Source organism: Heterodontus francisci, chromosome 24, assembly GCF_036365525.1.
Source record: "Heterodontus francisci isolate sHetFra1 chromosome 24, sHetFra1.hap1, whole genome shotgun sequence".
NCBI lineage: Eukaryota > Metazoa > Chordata > Chondrichthyes > Heterodontiformes > Heterodontidae > Heterodontus > Heterodontus francisci.
In genome coordinates this window covers 58,375,512-58,398,930 of record NC_090394.1, presented here as the reverse complement: position 1 = coordinate 58,398,930, position 23,419 = coordinate 58,375,512, and the positions used below count along the sequence as shown (strand labels likewise).

At 42.7% G+C, this 23,419-nt stretch overlaps 1 protein-coding gene across 7 annotated transcripts in view; it reads left to right on the top strand.

Moving 5' to 3' along the window:
- dcun1d3 (defective in cullin neddylation 1 domain containing 3) overlaps positions 1-23,419 on the top strand; it is a 51,307-nt gene that overhangs the window by 12,006 nt on the left and 15,882 nt on the right. For 3 of the 7 annotated variants that reach the window (XM_068056269.1, XM_068056273.1, XM_068056270.1), the window contains one exon: positions 13,329-13,413. The gene's annotated coding sequence lies outside the window, so the exon portion shown is untranslated. Of the gene's footprint in view, positions 1-3,664; positions 3,794-5,475; positions 5,625-9,368; positions 9,390-13,328; positions 13,414-23,419 lie in introns of those variants that run through there. The other 4 variants (XM_068056271.1, XM_068056274.1, XM_068056275.1 and 1 more) reach the window with 3 other exon arrangements.

Below are 23,419 nucleotides of genomic sequence, written 5' to 3'. Positions count from 1 at the left end.
CACTTCTGTCAGACAGAGATCTGACTAATGTGTAGCCAGTAGCATCAATATGACCCTGGGATCTGGTTTGAATGCACCACTGCTTACACCGGTGCTGACAGTTGTTTGGAATGAAAACAGGTCAACTTTCAGCATTATGCAAATCTGATCTGGTCCTGGAAATTTGTGTTGTACATCACAAGCTGTATCTGCCATATTACTTTTTAATAGTTTTTCTAATTATTTTTAGTGCTTGTCACAGCAATCTGTGAATTTTTGTATAGTGTCACACTGATCTGAAGCATTCCAACTATGAGAAATTGATATTTTCTGATGATGCTGACCATTTTGTAACAGTCAAGGTATTATTGACAAAATGTTTTCACCAAATGCTTTTGTGATGTGGAATTGACGAGTGTTTCCATTTTATCTTTTTTATTCCAATACTTTTATTTGGGGGAGAATTTGGGGGACACAGTAAACAGCTGGGGTACTCAATGGTCAGCTCGCGTTTTCCAATTATTGTGTTAAACGTAGATCTTGAGGGAGATGAAGTAACCTTGGAACTTCAATACCGCTGTAATCATTGGTGCGTTGAGACAGAAATTTTGGGTGAAACTGTTTTTGGTGAGCTATACTGGCTTTAGGTCTTGAGGAGTTCAATGGTACCTTCACACTCCAACTGTGGTGCCAGTGGGGAGCAGTTTCTCTTGGTTGCTGCAGTTATTGTGTAAATGCAGATTGATACTGGAGCTGAGGTCCAAACTTACATTGGAACAAAATGGGGTGAGACTCCCTGGATGAGGCAGTCTCACCCTGCTTCATTTCAGATTCAGTTCATGTCTTGACCTTAAATTAATATTACACAATTTTAGTCTTGGTTCCAAGCGTTGAAATGTACTGCAAAAATTTAAGATGGGGAAAGTGAGTGTGATTTTTTTTTTTTGCACGGAAGCTCAAAAGGGGAAATAATTTCAGATCATGTTCTGAATGGGGCTTTTTCTTTGTTCTGAGTCCCTAAACCTTGTTTAGGTATTGTTAAAGGGATGTGTGTGTAAACCTTACAATTCAGTAGATAAGGTAAATGAGACTTGATCGCACATGTGATATAATTACCAAAGTAAAAGCAAAATACTGGGATATGTCAAATATTCCTCATTCCAGTCCTACTCAGGCCCCCTCACTCACCACTTTTTTTTCCGGTACGTTGATGACTCTATCGGTGCTGCTTCCTGCTCTAGCCCCGAACTGGAAAACTTCAAGTTTGCTTCCAATTTTCACCCTTCTCTCACCTTTTACATGGTCTATCTCTGACACCTCCCTTCACTTCCTCGACTTCTCTGTGTCAATCTCTGGGGATAGGCTGTCTACTAATATTCATTATAAGCCCACCGACTCCCATGGCTACCTTGACTACATTTCCTCTCGCCCTGTTTCCTGTAAAGACTCAATCCCATTCTTGCAGTTTCTCCAACGCATCTGTTCTGATACAGCCTTCTGCAACGGTGCTTCTGATATGTCTTCCTTTTTCCTCAACTGAAGATTCCCCCCACTGTGGTTAACAGGGCCCTCAACCGTGTCCGGCCCATTTCCCGCACTTCTGCCCTCACCCCTTCCCCTCCCTCCCAGAACCGGGACAGGGTTTCCCTTGTCCTCACTTTCTATCCCACCAGCCTCCAAATCCAAAGGATCATCCTCTGCCATTTCTGCCACCTCCAGCGTGATGCCACCGCCAAACACACCTTCCCCTCCCCGGTCAGCATTCCGAAGGGATCGTTGCCTCTGCGGCACCCTGATCCAGTCCTCCATCACCCTGGACACCTTGTCCCTTTCCCACGGCAATCGTAGGAGGTGTAATACCTACCCTTTTACCTGCACTTCACCATTCAAGGCCCCAAACATTCCTTCAGGTGAAGCAGCGATTTACTTGTACTTCCTTCAATTTAGTGTACTGTATTTGCTGCTCACAATGCGGTCGCCTCTACATTGGGGAGACCCACAGCAGATAGGGTGACCGCTTAGCAGAACACCTCCGCTCAGTCCGAAACCATGACCTCGAGCTTCCAGTTGTTTGCCATTTCAACATGCGCCCCTGCTCTCATGCCCACATTTCTGTTCTTGGCCTGCTGCAGTGTTCCAGTGAATATCAATGGAAGCTCGAGGAGCAGCACCTGATCTTTCGATTAGGCATTCTACAGCCTTGCAAACTCAACCTTGAGTTCAACAATTTTAGTGCCTGACTGGCCTTTTTTTATTTTATTTAAAAATTTTTTTAACCATATGCCTGTTTTTTCATGTGGACAGAGCTGCTCATTATTCTGCCATTAACACACTCTCTGGACTCATGCTTTGTCTTTCGCCAAATGCATAAACACACTCTTTGCCTTTGTCCCATGACAGCTTTGTTATTTAATCTCTCCTGCCCTCTTCCCTATCACACACCTTCCCTTTTGTTCTCTTCCCCCACCCCCCCACTTGCTTAAAACCTAATTCTTTTTGAACCTTGGCCAATTCTGATGAAAGGTAACATTAACTCTTCTCTCTCCACAGATGCTGCCTGACCTGCCGAGTATTTCCAGCACTTTCTGTTTTTAATTACCAAAGTATATCTGTTTTTGATTCATCACGTAGCTTGTTCTGATTCAATTTTGTCTGTTGAATCATGTTTTCTATGCAGTTAATTTGTACCTTCCCACAGGTTCTATACTGTATCTTGATTGTCAAATTAATATCAAAGGTATTTGTAATTTTAATAGGAAATTATTCTGATTGGGGGCAAAATGTAGTTTTGTTTTTTCTCATCCTGCCCTTTGGTGACATTATCCACAGTTGAAGCATCAGTTTCCACATGAATGCTGATGACATCAAGCTCTCCCTCTCAACACCACTCAAGTCCCTCCACTACCTCCGTGTTGTCAGACTGCTTGTTCAGCGTCTAGTCTTGGATGAGCCACGATTTGCTGCAGCTAAACAATAGTAATACCAAAACCATTATCTTCGGCCCAGGCCACAAACTCTGTACCTTTTCTACTAGTTTCATCCCCCTCCTCTGTCACCTCAGGCTGCAGTGTACTATTTGACCCTGAGCTGAGCTCCAACCCCATATCCTCTCCGTTACAAAGAGTACTTTACATGGTTTTGTCATCTTGCCTTGATTATTCCAGTTCTGTTCTGGCTGTTCTTCCCACTCTCCACTTGAAACTTCACCTCATCCAAGACTCTGCTGCATGTATCCCAACCTGCATCAGGTCCTGCTCACTCATCACCCCTCACTGATCTGCATTGCATTCCAGTCATCTGGTGCCTCAAATTTAAAATTCTTACCCTTGTGTCAAAATCCTTTTATGACCTTGCCCTCCTCTATCTCTAAGCTCCTGCAGCCCTGCAAGTTCCTTTGAACTCTGTATTCCTCTGAATTTGGCCTCTTGCGAATCGCCCCTGGACCCCAAAACTCCCCTCCTGAAAGCTCTCTACCTCCCTCTCCTCCTGTAAGATCTTCCTTAAAACCCAGCTCTTTGGCCAAGTTTTTGGTTACCCCTCCTATACCCCCTCTCTTAGTTTGCACCAAATTTTTTTGATTCCATCTCTGTGAAACGTCTTGGGAAATTTTCTTACATTAAAGGCACATTTAAGTTGTTCTATTTTTGCTTTGATATGAAACAGTTTCCTCTTTGTAACAATGCAGAAACAGCAGGATAACTCTTGGACAAAGCAACATATTGCAGATGCGCAATCTGAAATAAAAACAGAAAATGCTGGAAATACTCAGCAGGTCAGGCAGCACCTGTGAAGAGAGAAACAGTTAACTTTTCAGGTAAATGACCTTTAACCAGAAGTGGAAAAGGTTAGAGATGTAACAAGTTTTAAGCAAGTACTGAGGTAGGAAAAGGGATCAGGGTGATGGGGAGAGGAGAACAAAAGGGAAGGTCTTTGATGTCGTTAAAGTCAGGTGGGGTTGAATGACAAAAGGGATGTTGGTGCAAGGGAAAAGGCGAATTTGGCATTTTGCTGTATTGTGGAATCTCCCTGCTCAGCATAGTGGGGAAAGTCTTTGCTCGAGTCGCTCTAAACAGGCTCCAGAAGCTGGCCGAGCGCGTCTACCCTGAGGCACAGTGTGGCTTTCGTGCAGAGAGATCGACCGTTGACATGCTGTTCTCCCTTCGTCAGATACAGGAGAAATGCCGTGAACAACAGATGCCTCTCTACGTTGCTTTCATTGATCTCACCAAAGCCTTTGACTTCATCAGCAGACGTGGTCTCTTCAGACTACTAGAAAAGATTGGATGCCCACCAAAGCTACTAAGTATCATCACCTCAATCCATGACAATATGAAAGGCACAATTCAACATAGTGGCTCCTCATCAGAGCCCTTTCCTATCCTGAGTGGCGTGAAACAGGGCTGTGTTCTTGCACCCACACTTTTTGGGATTTTCTTCTCCCTGCTGCTTTCACATGCATTCAAGTCCTCTGAAGAAGGAATTTTCCTCCACACAAGATCAGGGGGCAGGTTGTTCAACCTTGCCCGTCTAAGAGCAAAATCCAAAGTACAGAAAGTCCTCATCAGGGAACTCCTCTTTGCTGATGATGCTGCTTTAACATCTCACACTGAAGAGTGCCTGCAGAGTCTCATCGACAGGTTTGCGGCTGCCTGCAATGAATTTGGCCTAACCATCAGCCTCAAGAAAACGAACATCATGGGGCAGGATGTCAGAAATGCTCCATCCATCAATATTGGCGACCACGCTCTGGAAGTGGTTCAAGAGTTCACCTACCTAGGCTCAACTATCACCAGTAACCTGTCTCTAGATGCAGAAATCAACAAGCGCATGGGAAAGGCTTCCACTGCTATGTCCAGACTGGCCAAGAGAATGTGGGAAAATGGCGCACTGACACGGAACACAAAAGTCCGAGTGTATCAAGCCTGTGTCCTCAGTACCTTGCTCTATGGCAGCGAGGCCTGGACAACGTATGTCAGCCAAGAGCGACGTCTCAATTCATTCCATCTTCTCTGCCTCCGGAGAATACTTGGCATCAGGTGGCAGGACCGTATCTCCAACACAGAAGTCCTCGGGGCGGCCAACATCCCCAGCTTATACACACTACTGAGTCAGCGGCGCTTGAGATGGCTTGGCCATGTGAGCCACATGGAAAATGGCAGGATCCCCAAAGACACATTGTACAGCGAGCTCGCCACTGGTATCAGACCCACCGGCTGTCCATGTCTCCGCTTTAAAGACGTCTGCAAACGCGACATGAAATCCTGTGACATTGATCACAAGTCGTGGGAGTCAGTTGCCAGCGTTCGCCAGAGCTGGCGGGCAGCCATAAAGACGGGGCTAAAGTGTGGCGAGTCGAAGAGACTTAGTAGTTGGCAGGAAAAAAGACAGCGGCGTAAGGGGAGAGCCAACTGTGTAACAGCCCCGACAAACAAATTTCTCTGCAGCACCTGTGGAAGAGCCTGTCACTCTAGAATTGGCCTTTATAGCCACTCCAGGCGCTGCTTCACAAACCACTGACCACCTCCAGGCGCTTATCCATTGTCTCTCGAGATAAGGAGGCCAAAGAAGAGGTCTGAGATCGGAAGCTTCCTCCAGTGAGTGATTTCGCACCCATTATGTTACAGCCAGACTGCACTGTAAACAAGGTTAGTCTGAACTTGAGTAATGTTTTGTGTAGAATGCCATATGATGTCACAGCATGCAAGGATCCCAAAATGAGGATCATCACAGGCTAGGCACAAGTATAACGGTAGTCTGAATAACTGCCTTCTATTTCTAAAGTTTTACAATGCTATTGTAGAAATAAGTTATTCTGCATCACCATATGTCCATACTTGCACTGTTGTGCTTGCTTCCATTATTTGTGGGTGCACAGGAGTCTAAATGAGATTCCAGGTTAGGAACATATTAGTATCTGCTGGCCTGATAGAACCAGTTTATACAACTGATACAGATCAAATCTACCACTCTCCAATGTCTACAGCATTAGACATTAGAGATGCTTGAATGATATAGAATAAAAACAACTGTGAACTTACTATCTGAGCCAGGGAGAGGGCAACTCACCTCAGATAATACGAACTAGGAGCAGGAGTAGGCCGCTCGAGCACGCTCCGCCATTCAGTAAGATCATAGCTGATCTGTTTGTAACCTCGAATCCACATTCCCACCTAGCCCAATAACTTTTCACCCCCCCTTGCTTATCAAGAATCTATCTATCTCTGTCTTAAAAGTATTTAAAGACTCTGCTTCCATAGCCATACCATACGACCATACAAATTAGGAGCAGAAGTAGGCCATTTGGCACCTCGCGCCTGCCCCGCCATTCAGTAAGATCATGGTTGACTAATTCCTCACTCCTATCTACCCCCAATAATCCTTGATTCCCTTCGTCCCAACAAGAATCTACCTACCTCCGCCTTAAAAATATTCAATGACTGCGCCTCCACCACCTCCTGAAGCACAAAGACTCACGAACCTCTGCGAGAAAAAATTTCTCCTCATCTCTGCCTTAAATGGGCGACCCCTTGTTTTTAAATAGTGACCCCTAGTTCTAGATTCTCTCAAGGGGCAACATCCTTTCCACATCGACTCTGTCAAGACCTCTCAGGAGCTTGTATGTTTCAATCAAGTTGCCTTTTACTCTTCTAAATTCCAGGGAATACAAGCCTAGCCTGTCCAACCTTTCTTCATAAGACAACCCGCCCATTACAGATATTGGTCTAGTAAACCTTCTCTGAACTGCTTCCAACGCATTTGCATCCTTTGTAAAAAAAAAAAAAGAAAAGGAGTCCAGTACGATACACAGTACTCCAGATATGGTCTCACCAATGCCCTGTATAACTGAAGGATAACCTCCCTACTTTTTTATTCAATTCCCCTCGCAATAAACAATAATATTCTATTTGCTTTCCTAATACTTGCTGAACCTGCATACTAACCTTTGCGATACATGCACTGGAACACCCAGATCCCTCTGCATCTCGGAGCTCTGCAATCTCTCCCCATTTAGATAATATGCTGCTTTTTTATTCTTCCTTCCAAAGTGGGCAATTTCACATTTTCCCACATTACACTGCATTTGTCCACTCACTTAACCTATCTATAATCCCTTTATAGCCTCCTTATGTCATTTTCACAACTTTCTTTCCTACCTATCTTTGCGTCATCAGCAAATTTAGCAACCATACCAAAAATTTGAGGCCCCAGCACTGATCCCTGTGGCACACCACTCGTTACATCTTGCCAACTGGAAAATGACCCATTTATGCCTGCTCTTTGTTTCCTGTTAGCTAGTCAATATTCTGTCCATGCCAATGTGTTACCCGCCACACCACGAGCTTTTATTTTCCACAATAGCCTTTGATGTGGCACCTTATCAATTGCCTTCTGGAAATCTAAGTACAGGACATGCACTAGTTCCCCTTTATCCACAGCACATGCTACCTCTTCAAAGAGCTCCAATAAATTGGTTAAACGTGATTTCCCTTTCACAAAATCGTGTTGGCTCTGCCTGTTTACCTTAAATTTTTCTAAGTGCCCTGCTATAACATCTTTAATAATAGCTTCTAACATTTTCCCTCTGATTGTTGTTAAGCTAACTGGCCTGTAGTTTCCTACTTTCTGTCTCGCTCCCTTTTTGAATAATGGAGTTACATTTGCTATCTAGGGAATTTTGGAAAATTGAAACCAACGCATCAACTATCTCACTCGCCACTTCGTTTAGGACCCTAAATGTGGATAAAATATAGTATGAAATAATTTCTAGAGACAAAGGTCCAACAAGTGCAAGCAAGTGTTATTTAATGAAGGAGATATATAACAAAAGTGAGAAATTTATTGGCTCAAAGCAGTTTCAGCTCCAATCTGTGTTTCTAAAGGACAGCATTTCACAAGTTCTACAAAAACTGCTAGATTTTGTATTTCAATTGCAGTTTAAAGTTGACTTGTTTATCATTAGGGTACCATTAATCTTTTGAGCTCAGCATGTCAAAAGCTGATGCAGAGCTCATATCAAAAGCTTAAGCTGGTCATTTACATGCTGTGACTCATCTCAAGTTAGCTGCTAATTTGATGGTATTCACCTATAGCAATCTCAATATCTGGTGGGGCTCAAAAGAAAACAGGTACTCAAGACAATTTTCAGAAGGAAAGGGCATTTGTCAACAATGGTAGTACATTTTATTGCTGCAGCAGAATTGTGTGGAAAACATAGTGGGGAAGGTGATTAACACCAGATGAAGATTAAGAGGAATGAAAGTGGGCCAGGAGCGAGTTTCAAATCTGAATTTAAAAACACATCCAAAATCTGGATGGCTTCATTTATATCATTGCATTATAATCTAGCACTACTTAGCAAAGACGGTGGTGAATAGCTGCTATCATTAATATACAGTTCTGAATAAGGGCCTCTCACCTGAAGTGCAAACTTCTCTGTTCTCTCTGTCATGCTCACTCACCTGTGTTTCCAGCTTTTTCTGGCGTTTTTGTAAAATGTATTCGTTTGTGGGATGTGGGCATTGCTGGTGATGGTATCTGAACCTATACTTAGATTATGCCCCATGAAGCAGATACTTGTGACGGAAGGAAGCATGACTAACTTTTCAAAGCTTACTGGGTACTAAGGTCTGTTTAAAAAGGAAATCATTTTAATGTGTTGGATGACATGTTTTATTCTTTATGAAAATGGTTTTGGCATTTAATTTTAGTCAAGTAGGCAAGATATTTGGATCCAAACTGGTTCAGGTTATAACTGCTTTTTTTTTGTTCTAATCTGAAGAATTAAGTCTGAAAACCTGAGTCACCCATTGCATCAGGAGGGGGAAATGATGCAGAATTTGACATTAATAAAATCTAATTTTTCTTTTTTTTAAAAAAAAAAGACTCCCATTGAATAGTTGAAGACCTAGAACCATTGTAGATTATAGCCATACTTCAGATGCTTACACTAAGTACAAATGAGTTATAACCAAGTAATTCACAGTTTATATGAAGAACATCACTCTTGTCATTCTCAAACCACTCCATCCAAAAGTTTGTCATAAGTGTAAGTCAATTATGACTGGCTCATTTATAGCCAATCAGTTAACTTTATTATGCTGTACAGGAGAAATGATTTCCTGAATTCTTTGATGCATTTAAGGGGAAGCTAGATAAACATATGAGGGAAAAGGAATAGAAGGTTATGCTTATGCTGATCCGGTTAGATGAAGAGGTATGGGAGAGGCTCGTGTGACTGACATTCTGAATGGTTCCTTTCTGTTCTGTACATTCTATGTAGTTCTAACCATCAAACCTTGTATTACTATAGTTATTTTCTGTGTAATATGATTTTTCATCAGGGAAAAAAAAGTGGAATATCCTGTTTGTTCCATGAGCAACAATGAGATTTATAGTTCAGAATAAATTGGGTAAGCCATTGTTGTTCCCTGTTCCCTTTGCATAATGAATAGACATAGGTGTAATATTGTTTCAAATGCATCCGCTCTGGTTTAATTTTCACACTGTGGTTAATAGGATTTATGTGATTTGACTTGCTCTCTAGAAGTAGGTGCAATCTTGAAAATCCATAGCAAAGATGCAGTGTAGCAATTCACCAGGCCGTTTCAGTTCCAAATATGGTTTCTTAATTGAGTCACGGAGCCAGTCTGGCAAAAAATTAGAATCTGTTAAATTTGTCATCAGCTGCTGCACAGGAAAAACGTCATGCTTAGCGTTTGAGTAATGTTTAGGCTGCAGGCTATTAATGCAATACTGTAAAGCACCTGAATAATCCTGGTGACCCTTGTCATTTGGAAGAAAGGAGTAGTTTTAGTCGGATACTGTACAGTAAATGTCATATTAAATTTCATCATGAGAACATCTTTTCATCTCGTTGAATTTGTGTCAATTTATGGAAATCTTGTGTAAAGCTGAAGATGAATGTTTTTAAATTTGTTGGGATTTGGAAATAGCATTTGGAAATAGTTATGTAGAGATCAATGAATTATAATTAAACAAAAGTATGTTTAGAAAATATGTTAAAATCAATAAAAAGGCTGAGTCTTGTAAGGTCTTAAGGGTATTTACCATCAATAGCAACAAACAGCAAATGGGGTGAGGAGTGGAGAACAACTGGGAAAACAATCTTACTTTAAGGTAATCACTGACCCTTCTGGGTTTTTCCTTTCATTATTTTTCTGTCAGTTTCTTTCTTCTAAAGGTGTTGCCTTCTTAATGGGTTAATGTTCCCCAAGTGCCAGTTGCGTTCTGTTATCTCATCCAAATTTTACTTCTACTTTGTAGTAAAGGCCTGCTCGGGTCTGCAAATGAAAAAACCCGACCCGAGCCTGACAGAACCACATCCGAACTGAGCCCGACTCGGCCTGAGTCCTTCCATTTTTTTCCTGCACCCGACCTGACCCAACCATCAGTTAACTTACCTTCCATTTTTCACTTTGTTGCTGATCTGCACAGCATAAAATAATTGTAACAAAACCACCTTTCTTGTCCAAAAATTAAATTAACAGTGGAGCCACTTACCTGCGATAGAGCATGTCCGACCTGGCCGGACCCAAGCCCGAATGCAGGACCCAGAAGTGCAATCCGACCTGAACCCAACACATGTCGCGGATCCCATTGGGTTCGGGTCGGGTAGCAGGCCTCTGCTTTGTAGCATTCTTGTCACTTTGTTAGGAGGCTCTGAGTTAAGCCCCGCCTCAGGACCACATCTAGGCTGACACTGCAGTGCAGTGCTGGGGGTGTGTTTTATTGTCAGATGCACCATCATATGATGTAAACAGTCTGTTGTTGGTTCAGGTGCAAATTAAAAGAATATAGGGTAATGCTTGAAGGGGAGAATTTTGTTGATGACTTGGTCAACATTCCTCCCTCAACAAAACCACCAAAAAACACACTAACTGATTATTTATCATGCTTGTATTTGTGGTATATTGCCATGTGCAAAATAAATCACAGAACTTGAAGATTAAGGCATTGTATATGAAGCATTTTGAGATATTCGAGAGACGGATCTAACATTGCAGAATTGGAATTTTTTAAATGTGTAAGCTTAATTCTGAGTGTTAGTAAACTCAACAACTGCTGGGTGAATCACAGCCCCAGTTCTAATGATGGGAACTGCTGGTTAATGATCAGGAGAGGAAACCTAGATACTATTCCTCCCTTTCTCTAATTCTGAAATGCCAAGGCCTGTTTTAATGCCCCAAGTGCAGTAGTGACCCTAGAATATTCCTAGTCCACATAGCTTGACTACTCATTTCTTTAATCACCTATGCTATTTATTTATTTTATTTATTTAGAGATACAGCGCTGAAACAGGCCCTTCGGCCCACCGAGTCTGTTCTGACCATCAACCACCCATTTATACTAATCCAACATTAATCCCATTACCCTCTCACATCCCCACCTTCCCTCAATTCCCCTACCACCTACCTATACTAGGGACAATTTATAATGGCCAATTTACCTATCAACCTGAAAGTCTTTGGCTGTGGGAGGAAACCGGAGCAGCCGGCGAAAACCTACGCGGTCACAGGGAGAACTTGCAAACTCCGCACAGGCAGTATCCAGAATCGAACCCGGGTCGCTGGAGCTGTGAGGCTGTGGTGCTAACCACTGTGCCGCCCATAAATTGGGAAAGCCTCCTTGTCGTTTTAAAGCATATCTGCATATTTTGTTCAAAAGAAAATTCAAGGAAACATTTGTATTTTTGCTCACTCACTGGTCTCGGAAAAATTGTACAGAAAGTCTTAAGCTGGTGCTGCCATGCTAGTTTCTAGTTGCATATTGTTTGGAAGCCCTAAAATACTGTGCCCCTAGAATTTATCGGGGGATCGAAAAACTTCAATAGCTGACGCTCCTATTTAAATGCAAACCATATTAAACTAATCTTGAAACAGTAATTGTTGGAGTTGCTGACTGAGATGTCAAACCTGCACCCTGATCATATTGATTGGTACAAAAAGTAAAAAATTCAATTTTAACTTGAAAATTAATTAAAGAACAAGTACTAATTCTTGAATCAAATATTTTTTTTTAAAACAAATGTTAGTTTTTGAGTTGATTATTCCAGAGTCTGTATATTTTGTGTGAAACCCTGTTATCTTGTATTCTTTACAATCTTAAGTCCCCTGTGCAACGTAGGTTTTGATTTCATAATATATTTCAAAACATATTTTGGGTAGCATAGCATGGAATGGTGTTAAATAAGTTTGTGTTAATATATAGGCTCTGTGCATTTTGTAGGATATGAGCTGCTTTTGATAAATCAATGTCCATCATACTGTAAGATACGCCGATGCTGTGCATGGGTTCTTCCAACAGTACTACATTGCAAAGAAAAGAAGTTAAAAATTCAGTAAAATGAAACGAGATTTTGTATAATTAGCATATGTGTAGTTAACCAACATTAATATCTCTTTCGGGATGAAACACTTGTGTCAAATAATTTTGGTTCTACATCAGAGCTGTTGCTTTCAAATTGATTTCTTTATTTTCCCTGCCAATTTCTCCTGTGCTTCCCCTTCCCACTTTATTGCAGATGTTGACTCCTTGCTGGGTTATGGTTCCATGGGCCTTGATTATTTTCTGGTACTCTGTCCAGATTCAATACATGAAGAACAACCATGTTTGGGGTGAAAGAGGGAAGTCAGTGGCAGAAGGCTATATAGCTGCAAGGCAAATTACAACTGAGTACAATCTTAGACAATGTTTATAACAAGTGTACTTCCGGTGAGGGTCACTGGATAGCAATTAGGAGCAGAACCATGACTGATTACCTCTCCCCCCACCCACCCCCACCACTCTCCTTTTCTTAAGCTGGTAGTGTTGGACCAGTTGTAGCTTCCTGCATGCTGCCCAACTGTGGTCAACTAAATCAGCTTTGGTAGGGAATTGAATGTGCAACTTTCCTAATTTGTAAATCTGTCTTAAACAACTGAACTATTGGGAGAGCTGTGGTCTTTTTACAAATACCAAGGAGCGTGCACTAATTGAGCTCATTTATAAAGGTCTGTGAAGTATTGACATAAACTCTCCATATACTTGGATGGTTGTCAAAAACAGTACAACAAAATGGTTCTCATTTGTTACAGCCATTAATAGTTCAATAATAAATAGTGAAGGGAAGAATAGAAAGAGGAGAACTAAGATGATATATGTACTTTTCCTAGTGTTTGCAGAAAAAAACCTGTAGAGGCAGTGATTCTGTAGCAATAAAACTGAGCATGCCCAGATTTAAATCTAGTGTATGTAAATGCACCTGCTCATTACTAGAATAAGGATCAGGAACAGTTTTTTACATGTTGGGTTCTTGCTGAAAAGATTTTTTTTCTACTTAATTTTTACAGCTTTACATGTGCCGACACCGCATCTCTACGTATACAACAAACCGATATGCTACAGAGACCACCCATAACTCCCGCATTTATTTCTGTAAGTACAGCCGCATGTCTTCTGTAATCTGCTTTTCAACTTGTTTGTTCTGGTCTGTCAGTAAACTTCTGCAAAAGCTAACCAAAAGTGTAGTGGATAAGTTGTGCTGAGAACCACAAAACTAGTTTCTGTCCCTATTTGCCAAATCATTGATATTATTCCGGGATCTGGTTCTCCTGTCCACGTGGCATTTCAACAAATTTGATGCAGTAACTTGCATACTGAACAGTCAATTTTCCCCTTGTGTTAATTTATCAATACGTTCAACAGTTCCTTTGTGAAGCCTCTCTATATGGTACAGTACTCTTTGCGTTATTTTACACGGGATCTTATTTTTGGGTCCTTCTATGTCAGCACTTCATAATTGGGTATAGCCTATGCCAGCATTTGCTTGTCACATTGTAATTGCAGGTCACTAGATGGCATTGTTTGGAGTTTCTCAGGTCCACCTGCAATTTTGTATTCTCTCTTGATTTTCCCCCCCACTTTTTTTATGCTCATTTTGGGTATTGTTTAGCCTTTTTATTAAGGGAAACTAGGACACTACAGCTACCCAGTTCTGTTTGTAAACAGGTGGTGAGAGCGCCAACACAAGGTTTTTTCCCCCCCCAAAATTGTACTTGGAACCATAGAAAAGTTACGGCGCAGAAGGAGAGCATCCAGCCCATCATGTACTTGTAAATAGTGTAAAAGTACCTGACAGAACAGTTTAAATTTAATATTGGGCTGATATGTGCAAATAACATTCACGTCACACAAATACCTGGAAATGACCATCTCCAATAAGATAGAGTCTAACCATCTCCCCTTGAGATTTAGTGGCATTTCCATTGCCCAGTCCCTGCCATCAAAATCCCAAGGGTCACCATTAACTGGAAATACAACTAGACCAGCCACTTAAATGCAGTGGCTACTAGAGCAGGGTATTCTGCAGTGAGGGGCTCACTTCCTAGAGACAGCTGTTGTGAATTTACTTGTAGTGCCACACATCAATTAGAAAAATAAATTAATGGGATGTTGAAAAATAAGATGTGATGTTGCAAATCTGAAATTGAGTTTCCAGGAAACAATTAGCATGGTCTGCGTGAGGAGTGAGTTTACACAATAAAATGGAGTTGGGAGTTTTGAGGGCTGGATTAAAGAAAACTAGTCTCAATCACAACCGCAGGCAAACCTGATGCAATTGATGACTCTAGCCAGGTAGGCTGGCTAAAAAATAAGGGTTTAATGCTTCTTCATTCTTCAAAGGGAAGTTTTTTTTTATTTGGCTGCTTGGCAGCGCATAGATTAACTGGAAAGGTTGGAGACTTGCCAATTGGAAATTGGAGCCACAGTCCACATCTATGACACCACTGATTTCATGGTAGTAAAACAAGTTGTATATTTTCTTAATACAAGTCTAGAACCCAGGTCAATTGGTTTGTATTCAGTACTGTTGCTATTTTAATTACATATTAGAAAAGGGTTATTTATGATGGTGAATATACTTGGCCTTTCAATTTTTTATTCGTTCATGGGATATGGGCGTCACTGGCTAAGTCAGCATTTATTGCCCATTCCTAATTGTCTTTGGGAAGGTGGTGGTGAGCCGCTGCCGCCTTGAACCGCTGCAGTCCATGTGAGGTAGGTACACCCACAGTGCTGTTAGGAAAGGAGTTCCAGGATTTTGACCCAGCGACAATGAAGGTGCGGGCAATGTAGTTCCAATTCAGGATGGTTTGTGGCTTGGAGGAGAACTTGTAGGTGATGGTGTTCCATGTATCTGCAGCACTTGTCCTTCTAGGTGATCGAGGTCGCAGATTTGGAAGGTGCTGTCTAAGGTGCCTTGGTGCGTTGTTGCATTACATCTTGTACACACTGCTGCCACTGTGCGTCGGTGGTGGATGAATGATTTTTGAAGGTGGTGGATGGGGTGCCAATCAAGTAGGTGGCTTTGTCCTGGATGGTGTCGAGCTTCTTGAGTGTTGGAGCTGCACTCATCCAGTATTCCATCACGCTATTTTGTGCCTTGTAGATGGTGGACAGGCTTTGGGGAGTCAGGAGATGTTACTCACCGCAGGATTCCTAGCCTCTGACCTGCTCTTGTAGCCATGGTATATATGGCTACTCCAGTTCAGTTTCTGGTCAATGGTAACCCCCAGAATGTTGTTTGAGCTAGTCATTGCCTGGCACTTGTGTGGCACGAATGTTATTTGCCACTTATCAGCCCGAGCCTGGATGTTGCCCAGATCTTGCTGCATTTCTACACTGACTGCTTCAGTATCTGAGGAGTCGCAAATGTTGCTGAACACTGCAATCATTAGCGAACATCCCCACTTCTGACCTTATGATTGAAGGAAGGTCATTGATGAAGCAGCTGAAGATGGTTGGGCCTAGAACACTCCCCTGAGGAACTCCTGCAGTGATGTCCTGGGGCTGAGATGATTGACTTCCAACAACCACAACCATCTTCCTTTGCGCTAGGTATGACTCCAGCCAGTGGAGAGTTTTCCCCGATTCCCATTGACTCCAATTTTGCTAGGGCTCCTTGATGCCATACTTGGTCAAATGCCACCTTGATGTCAAGGGCAGTCACTCTCACCTCATCTGTTGAGTTCAGCTCTTTTGTCCATGTTTGAACCAAGGCTGTAAAGGGGTCAGGAGCTGAGTGACTCTGGCGGAATCTTAACTGAGTGTCAGTGAACAGGTTATTGCTAAGCAAGTTCCGCATGATAGCATTGTCGACAACACCTTCCGTCACTTTACTGATGATGGAGTGTAGACTGGGCAATAATTGGCCAGGTTGGATTTGTTCTGCTTGTTGTGTACAGGACATACCTGGGCAAATTTCCACATTGTTGGATTGATGCCAGTGTTGTAGTTGTACTGGAACAGTTTGGCTAGGGGTGCAGCAAGTTCTGGAGCACAGGTCTTCAGTACTATTGATGGAATGTTGTCAGGTCCCATAGCCTTTGTCTTTGTCCAGTGTCTTCAGTCATTTCTTGATATCACGTGGAGTGAATCGAATTGGCTGAAGACTGGCATTTGTGGTGCTGGGGACTTCAGGAGGAGGTGGAGATGGAACATCCACTCGGCATTTCTGGCTGAAGATTGTTGCAAATGCTTCAGCCTTATCTTTTGCACTGATGTGCTGGGCTCCCCCATCATTGAGGATGGGGATATTTGTGGAGCTGCCTCCTCCAGTTAGTTGTTTAATTGTTCACTGTTCGCGACTGGATGTGGCAGGACTGCAGAGCTTGTATCTGATCTGTTGTTTGTGGGATCGCTTAGCTCTATTGCATGCTGCTTTTGCAGTTTGGCATGCAGGTAGTTGTAGCTTCACTAGGTGGACACCTCATTGTTAGGTGTGCTGACTTTGTAGCAGTTACAACTGAGTGGCTTGCTAGGCCATTTCAGAGAGCATTTAAAAAGTAAAGTGATTATTGGCAATGTAGCCGGCAGCTGATGTCATCAGTGAGGGAAGCGGGGCGAACGCGACTGAAGATCTTGGTGGTGGCGGCTGTGCTCTTCTCCTCTTGCCCCCCCCACCCCTGCTCGCTCTCTTTCTCCCCACCCCTGCCCGCTCTCTTTCTCCCCACCCCTGCCTGCCCGCTCACTCGCTCTCTCCCCCCACCCCGGCTTGCTCTCTTTCCCGCCCGCCCGCTTGCTCGCTCCCTCCTGCCATTGTGTGCTGCCATGTGTTTAGGTTGCCTTCATGTGATTATTTGAGCAGCGGCATCTTTAGTCCTGGCAGCTGCTGATGTCGCAGACTGTGACGTTTTAGTGGTACAGGCTGCACTTGAGCATGTGCCACTGCAGCGCCACCTAGTCATAGAGTCATAGAGAGGTACAGCACCAAAACAGGCCCTTCGGCCCACCGAGTCTGTGCTGACCGTCAACCGCCCATTTATACTAATCCTACGTTAATCCCATTTTTTTCCCCCTCTCATCCCCACCTTCCCCTCAATTCTCCTACCACCTACCTACACTAGGGCCAATTTACCCATCAACCCACAAGTCTTTGGCATGTGGGAGGAAACCGGAGCACCCGGAGGAAACCCACGTGGTCACAGAGAACTTGCAAACTCCGCACAGGCAGTACCCAGAACCGAACCCGGGTTGCTGGAGTTGAGGCTGCGGTGCTAACAACTGTGCCGCCCCTAGTGGTAGTGTTGTCAGCAAACGCAGCCTTTAAATAGCAACCACATTGCTGTGGGACTGGAGTTACATGTTGGCCAGACCCAGTAAGGACGTAAGTGAAACAAAGGTTTTTACAAAAATTGACACTGGTTTCATGGCAATCATTAGACTAGCTTTTAATTCCAAATTTATTAATTGAATTCAAATTCCACATTCTACCATGGTGGGACTTGAACCCATGTCCACAGAGCAATATCCTGGATCTCTGGGTTACTAGTCCAGTGACAATACCACTATGCCACTGCCTCCCCTGTGAATTTGAATACGAGCTTCCCAAAGGTTAGATGGTCGTAAACCAATGGTATGCCATAACTTGATTAGAATTGGTAATTGGATGATTACAAACCATCTAGTATAACTATAGTCTATAGTATAAATATGTTGTAAGCTGGCATGTTGAGAGCTGAGTTTGCTAGTTGCCGATCAGCTTTACCTGACCTGGGATAAGGAAATGGTTCTTGGATATCCATGATTTCATTCTAGTTTGGTATCTGACCTGATCTATTCAAAATGGAACACAAGTTTCATCATATGGCTGTGAAAATTTGTCTTTGTTGTTATGTTAAAAGAAGTAACATGATATCCACTCAATTGTTTGTGAGGTAAAGAAATAAAATAAAGTAAACCTGACTCCAATGGTTACCAATGCAATAGATGGTATACTATTGCCAACTAGTTGAACAGGTTGGATTGTTGATCTGAAGTTTTAACTTGAGGGATAGATTGTCATAGTTTTACTCATTTTGATTGATTAACTGTTAACTTTTAGGTCTTCCTCCTGTAAAGTTAATTCCTATGACAAGGCTCTCCCTTTTTAAGGTTCCCTCCCCTTCCTGTACGCTATGCAGATGAGACTATAGTGACATAACGGCACAGAAGGAGGCCATTCGGCCCATTGAGTCCATGCTGACTCTCTGTAGCCCTGCAGGTTTATTGCCCTCCAGTGTCCATCTAATTTCTGCTTGAAATCAATCATCTTTGCTTCCGCAACCCTTGTAAGCAGCAAGTTCTAGGTCATTTTTTAATGCAGCGAGTGGTAAAGTTCACATCCCCCTGCATCTCTTCCCAAAAGCTTAAATCTTTATCCCCTCGTCCTTGTGCCATCAGCTAATGGGAACAGCTTTTCTTTGTCTACCTTATCTATACTTGTCATAATCTTGTACGCCTCTATTAAATTTCCCCTCAATCTACTGTGCTTCAAGGAGAACAACTCCAGCTCTTAACCTAACCTTGCAGCTAAAATCCCTCATCCCTGGAATCATTCTGGGAAATCTCCTCTGCACCCTCTCAAGGACCCTCACAACCTTCCTAAAGTGTGGTGACCAGCACTGGACACAGTACTCTAGTTGTGGCCTAACCAGAGCATTAAAAAGGTTCAGCAGAACCTTTTGTACTCAATACCTGTGTTTATGAAGCCCAAGATCCCATATGCTTTGCTAACTACTTGCTCAATATGTCTTGCCACCTTCAAAGATCTATCCACATGAACCTCCAGGTCCCTCTGTTCCTGCATACTCTTTCGAACTGTGCTATTTAGTCTATATTGCCTCTCCTTAGCCCTGCTGCCAAAATGCATCACTTCACACTTCTGGGTATTAAATTCCATCTGCCACTTGTCTGCCCACTCTGCTAGCCGATTTATATCCTGTTGCAGGTGGTTTGTATCATCCTGTTTGCCACACCTCCAAGTTTGGTATCATTGCCAAATTTTGAAATTCTACTGTTTTCCAATATCCAAGTCATTTATATATAGCAAAAAAAGCATTGGTCCTGGCACTGAACCTTGGGGAACACCACTGTCTACCATCCTCCAGTCTGAAAAATAACCATTTACCATGACTTCCTGTTTTCTGCCCTTAAGTCAATTCTTTATCCAAACTGACACTGATCCTCCTATTCCTTGAGCCTCAATCTGTTAACCAGCCTTTTATGTGGTACTTTGTCAAATACTTTCTTACAATACATAGACAGCATCCATTGCTTTCCCTTCATCAACCTCCTCTGTTACTTCATCAAAAAAAAATCAGTTAAATTAGTCGAGCACGATCTGCCTTTTACAAATCTGTGCTGCCTCTCCTTAATTAACTGAAACCTCTCCAAGTTGTTGAATTTTATTCCGCTGATTATTGTTTCTAAAACCTTACCCACCACTGATGTTAAACTGACTGCCCTAGGTTACTAGGAATGTCCTTACACTCTTTCCCAGAATTGTTGCAGTGCAGAGGGAGGCCATTCGGCCCATCGTGTCTGCACCAACTCGCCGAATGAGCAGTTCACCTAATGTCATTCCCTTGCCTTCTCCCCGTAATCCTGCACACACTTCCTTTTCAGAGAACAGTCTAATTTCCTTTTGAATGCCTCGACTGAATCTGCCTCCACCACACTCTCAGGCAGTGCATTCCAGATCTTAACTACTCGCTGCGTGAAGTTTTTCCTCATGTCACTTTTGCTTCTGTTGCCTATCACTTTAAGTCTGCCCCCTCTCGTTTTTGATCCTTTCACAAGTGGGAACAGTTTTTCCCTATCCACTCTATCGAGACCAGTCACAATTTTGAATACCTCTATCAAACCTCCTTTCAGTCGCCTTTTCTCCAAGGAAAACAGTCTCAATTTCTCCGATCTTCATATCTGAAGTTCCTCATCCCTGGAACCATTCTTGTGAATCTTTTTAGTCCTCTTTCCAATGCCCTCGTGTCTTTCCTAAAGTGCGGCGGCCAGAACTGGATGCAATACTCCAGCTGAGGCCAAACTAGTGTCTTATACAAGTTAGACATGACCTCCTTGTTCTTGTACTCTATGATCCTGTTAATAAAGCCCAGGATACTGTATGCTTTCACCTTCAATATACCCCCAGGTCCCTCTGCTGTTGCACCCCTTTTAGAGTTGTACTCTTTGTTATATTGTCTCTCCACTCTCTTCCTACCAAAATGAATGACCTCACATTTCTCCGCATTGAACTTCATCTGCCACGTGTTCACCCAATTACACCAACTTGTCTATGTCCTTTTGAAGTTCTGCACTAACCTCCTCACAGTTCACAATTGTTCCAAGTTTTGTATCATCTGCAAATTTTGAAATTGTGCCCTGTGCACCAAGGTCTAGATCATTAATATGTATCAGGAAGAGCAAGGGTTCCAACACTGACCCCTGAGAAACTCCACTCCAAACCTTCCTCCAGCCCGAAGAGCATCCATTAACCACTACTCTGTTTTTTGTCGCTCAGCCAATTTCGTATCCATGTTGTTACTGTCCCTTTTATTCCATGAACTATAATTTTGCTAACAAGTCTGTTGTGTGGCACTGTATCAAATGCCTTTTGGAAGTCCATGTACACCACATCAACAGCATTGCCTTCACCAACCCTCTCTGTTACTGCTTCAAAAAACTCTAGCAAGTTAGTTAAACATGATTTTTCCTTAATGAATCCATGATGGTTTACCTGAATTAACCTGCATTTGTCCATGTGACTATTAATTTGGTTCTGAATTATTGTTTCTAGAAATTTCCCCACCACCAAAGTTAAATTGACTGGCCTGTAGTTGCTGGGCTTACCTTTACATCTTTTTATGAGCAAGAGTGTAACATTTGCAATTCTCCAGTCCCCTGGCATCACCCCTGAGTCTAAGGAAGACTAGAAAATTATGGCCAGTGCCTCTGCAATTTCCACTTTCACCTCCCTGGGTATCCTTGAATACATCTCATCCGGCCCTGGTGCTTTTATCAACTTTAAGTATAGACAGCCTATCTAATACCTCCTCCTTATCAATTTTGAATCCTTCTAGTGTATTAATTACCTCCCCTTTTGCTGTGGCCTGGGTAGCATCTTTTTCCTTGGTAAAGACAGATGCAAAGTATTTAATTCCTGAGCTATTCCCCTGCCTCCATGCATAAATCCCCCCTTTTGGTCCCTAATTGGCGCTACTCCACCTTTTACCACCCTTTTACTATTTATATGCCTATAGAAGACTTTGGGATTCACTTTTATTTTAGCTGCCTGTCCCTTTTCATACTCTCTCTTTGCTTGTCTCTGTCTTTTCATTTCCCCTCTGAACCTTCTATATTCAGTCTGGTTCTCCATTGTATTATCTACCTGACATCTGTCATAAGCATACATTTACCACTACTTCTTCATCTCTTTCTCTTTTGTCATTCAGGGAGCTCTGGATTTACTTGCCCTACCTTTCCTCTTCAAGGTAATATGCCTTGACTATGCCTGAATCCTGTCTCGTTCAGCTACTGTTTTTCTTTCCAACCTTTGATTCCAATTTATTCGGTCCAGATCCATTCTTACCCCACTGAAGTTGGCTTTTCCCCGGTTAATTATTCTTACTCTAGATTGCTCTTTGTCCTTTTCCATAACCAATCTAAACCTTATGATACAATGATCATTGTCCCTTAAATGTTCTCCTGCTGATATTTGATTCACTTTGCCCATCTGCGGTACAGTGGTTAGCTCCAGTGACCTGGGTTCAGTTCTGGGTACTGCCTGTGTGGAGTTTGCAAGTTCTCCCTGTGACCGCGTGGGTTTCTGCTGGGTGCTCCAGTTTCGTCCCACAGCCAAAGACTTGCAGGTTGATAGGTAAATTGGCCATTGTAAATTGTCCCACGTGTAGGTAGGTGGTAGGAGAATGGTGGGGATGTAGTAGGGAATATGGGATTAATGTAGGATTAGTATAAATGAGTGGTTGTTGGTCGGCACAGACTTGGTGGGCTGAAGGGCCTGTTTCAGTGCTGTATCTCTAAATAAAAATAAAACAATCTCATTCCCAAGAACCAGATTCAACTGTGCATCCCCTTTCATTGGACTGGAAACATACTGCTGTAAAGGAACTCTTGCCCCTCTCTGCCCTATACAGTATTATCCCAGTCTATATTTGGACAATTATCTATAATTCTTGCATCTTTCTGTAATTTCCTTGCAAATTTGTTCCTCTTCATCCTTTCCACTAGCACTATATACTACCCCTCGAATGTAATTGCGCCTTTTTTGTTCCTTAGCTCTAGCCAAATAGATTCTGTCCTTGATCCCTCAGGGATATCCTCTCTTTCCAGCACTGCAATGCTATCCTTAATCAATACCACTACCCCTCCCCATTTCTTCCTTTTCCATCTTTCCTGAACACCTTGTATCCAGTGTATTCCATCTCCACAATGCCAGTGCCAAAAAAAATCGCGTATCTACGTGGATGGTCCGAGACTAGAGAATTAAAAACTAGTCTAACGGTGACCATGAAACCATTGTCGATTGTTATGAAAACCCATCTTGTTCACTTTAGGGAAGGAAATCTACTGTCCTAACCTGGTCTGGCCTACATGTGACTCCAGACCCACAGCAATGTGGTTGACTCTTAAATACCCTCTGAAATGGCCTAGCACGTCACTCAGTTCAAGGCAATTAGGGATGGGCAATAAATGCTAGCCTTGCCAGCAACACCCACATCCCACGAATGAATATTAAAAAAAGACTAAAGCATGATCCCAACCCAACATACTTGGGAGTGACTGGATAGGACTTTGTCCTTCCGGGTGCATCTGAAGAAAACGGCAGCAAAGGTCAAAACCAGAAACAGTCTATTAACCAAACTTGTTGGATCTACATGGGGTGCTGCTGGCACAACACTCAGGACCTCAGCACTTGCCCTATCATACATAGCAGCAGAGTACTGTACTGTGCACCTGTCTGGCATAGGTCATTACACATACACATCTTATTGATACTCAATTGAATGCAACGTTGTGCGTCATAACTGGAACCCTCCCCTGGCTTCCTGTTCTTGCAAACATCACTCCCCCACACATCCGCTGACTGACGAAAATCCACAAGCTG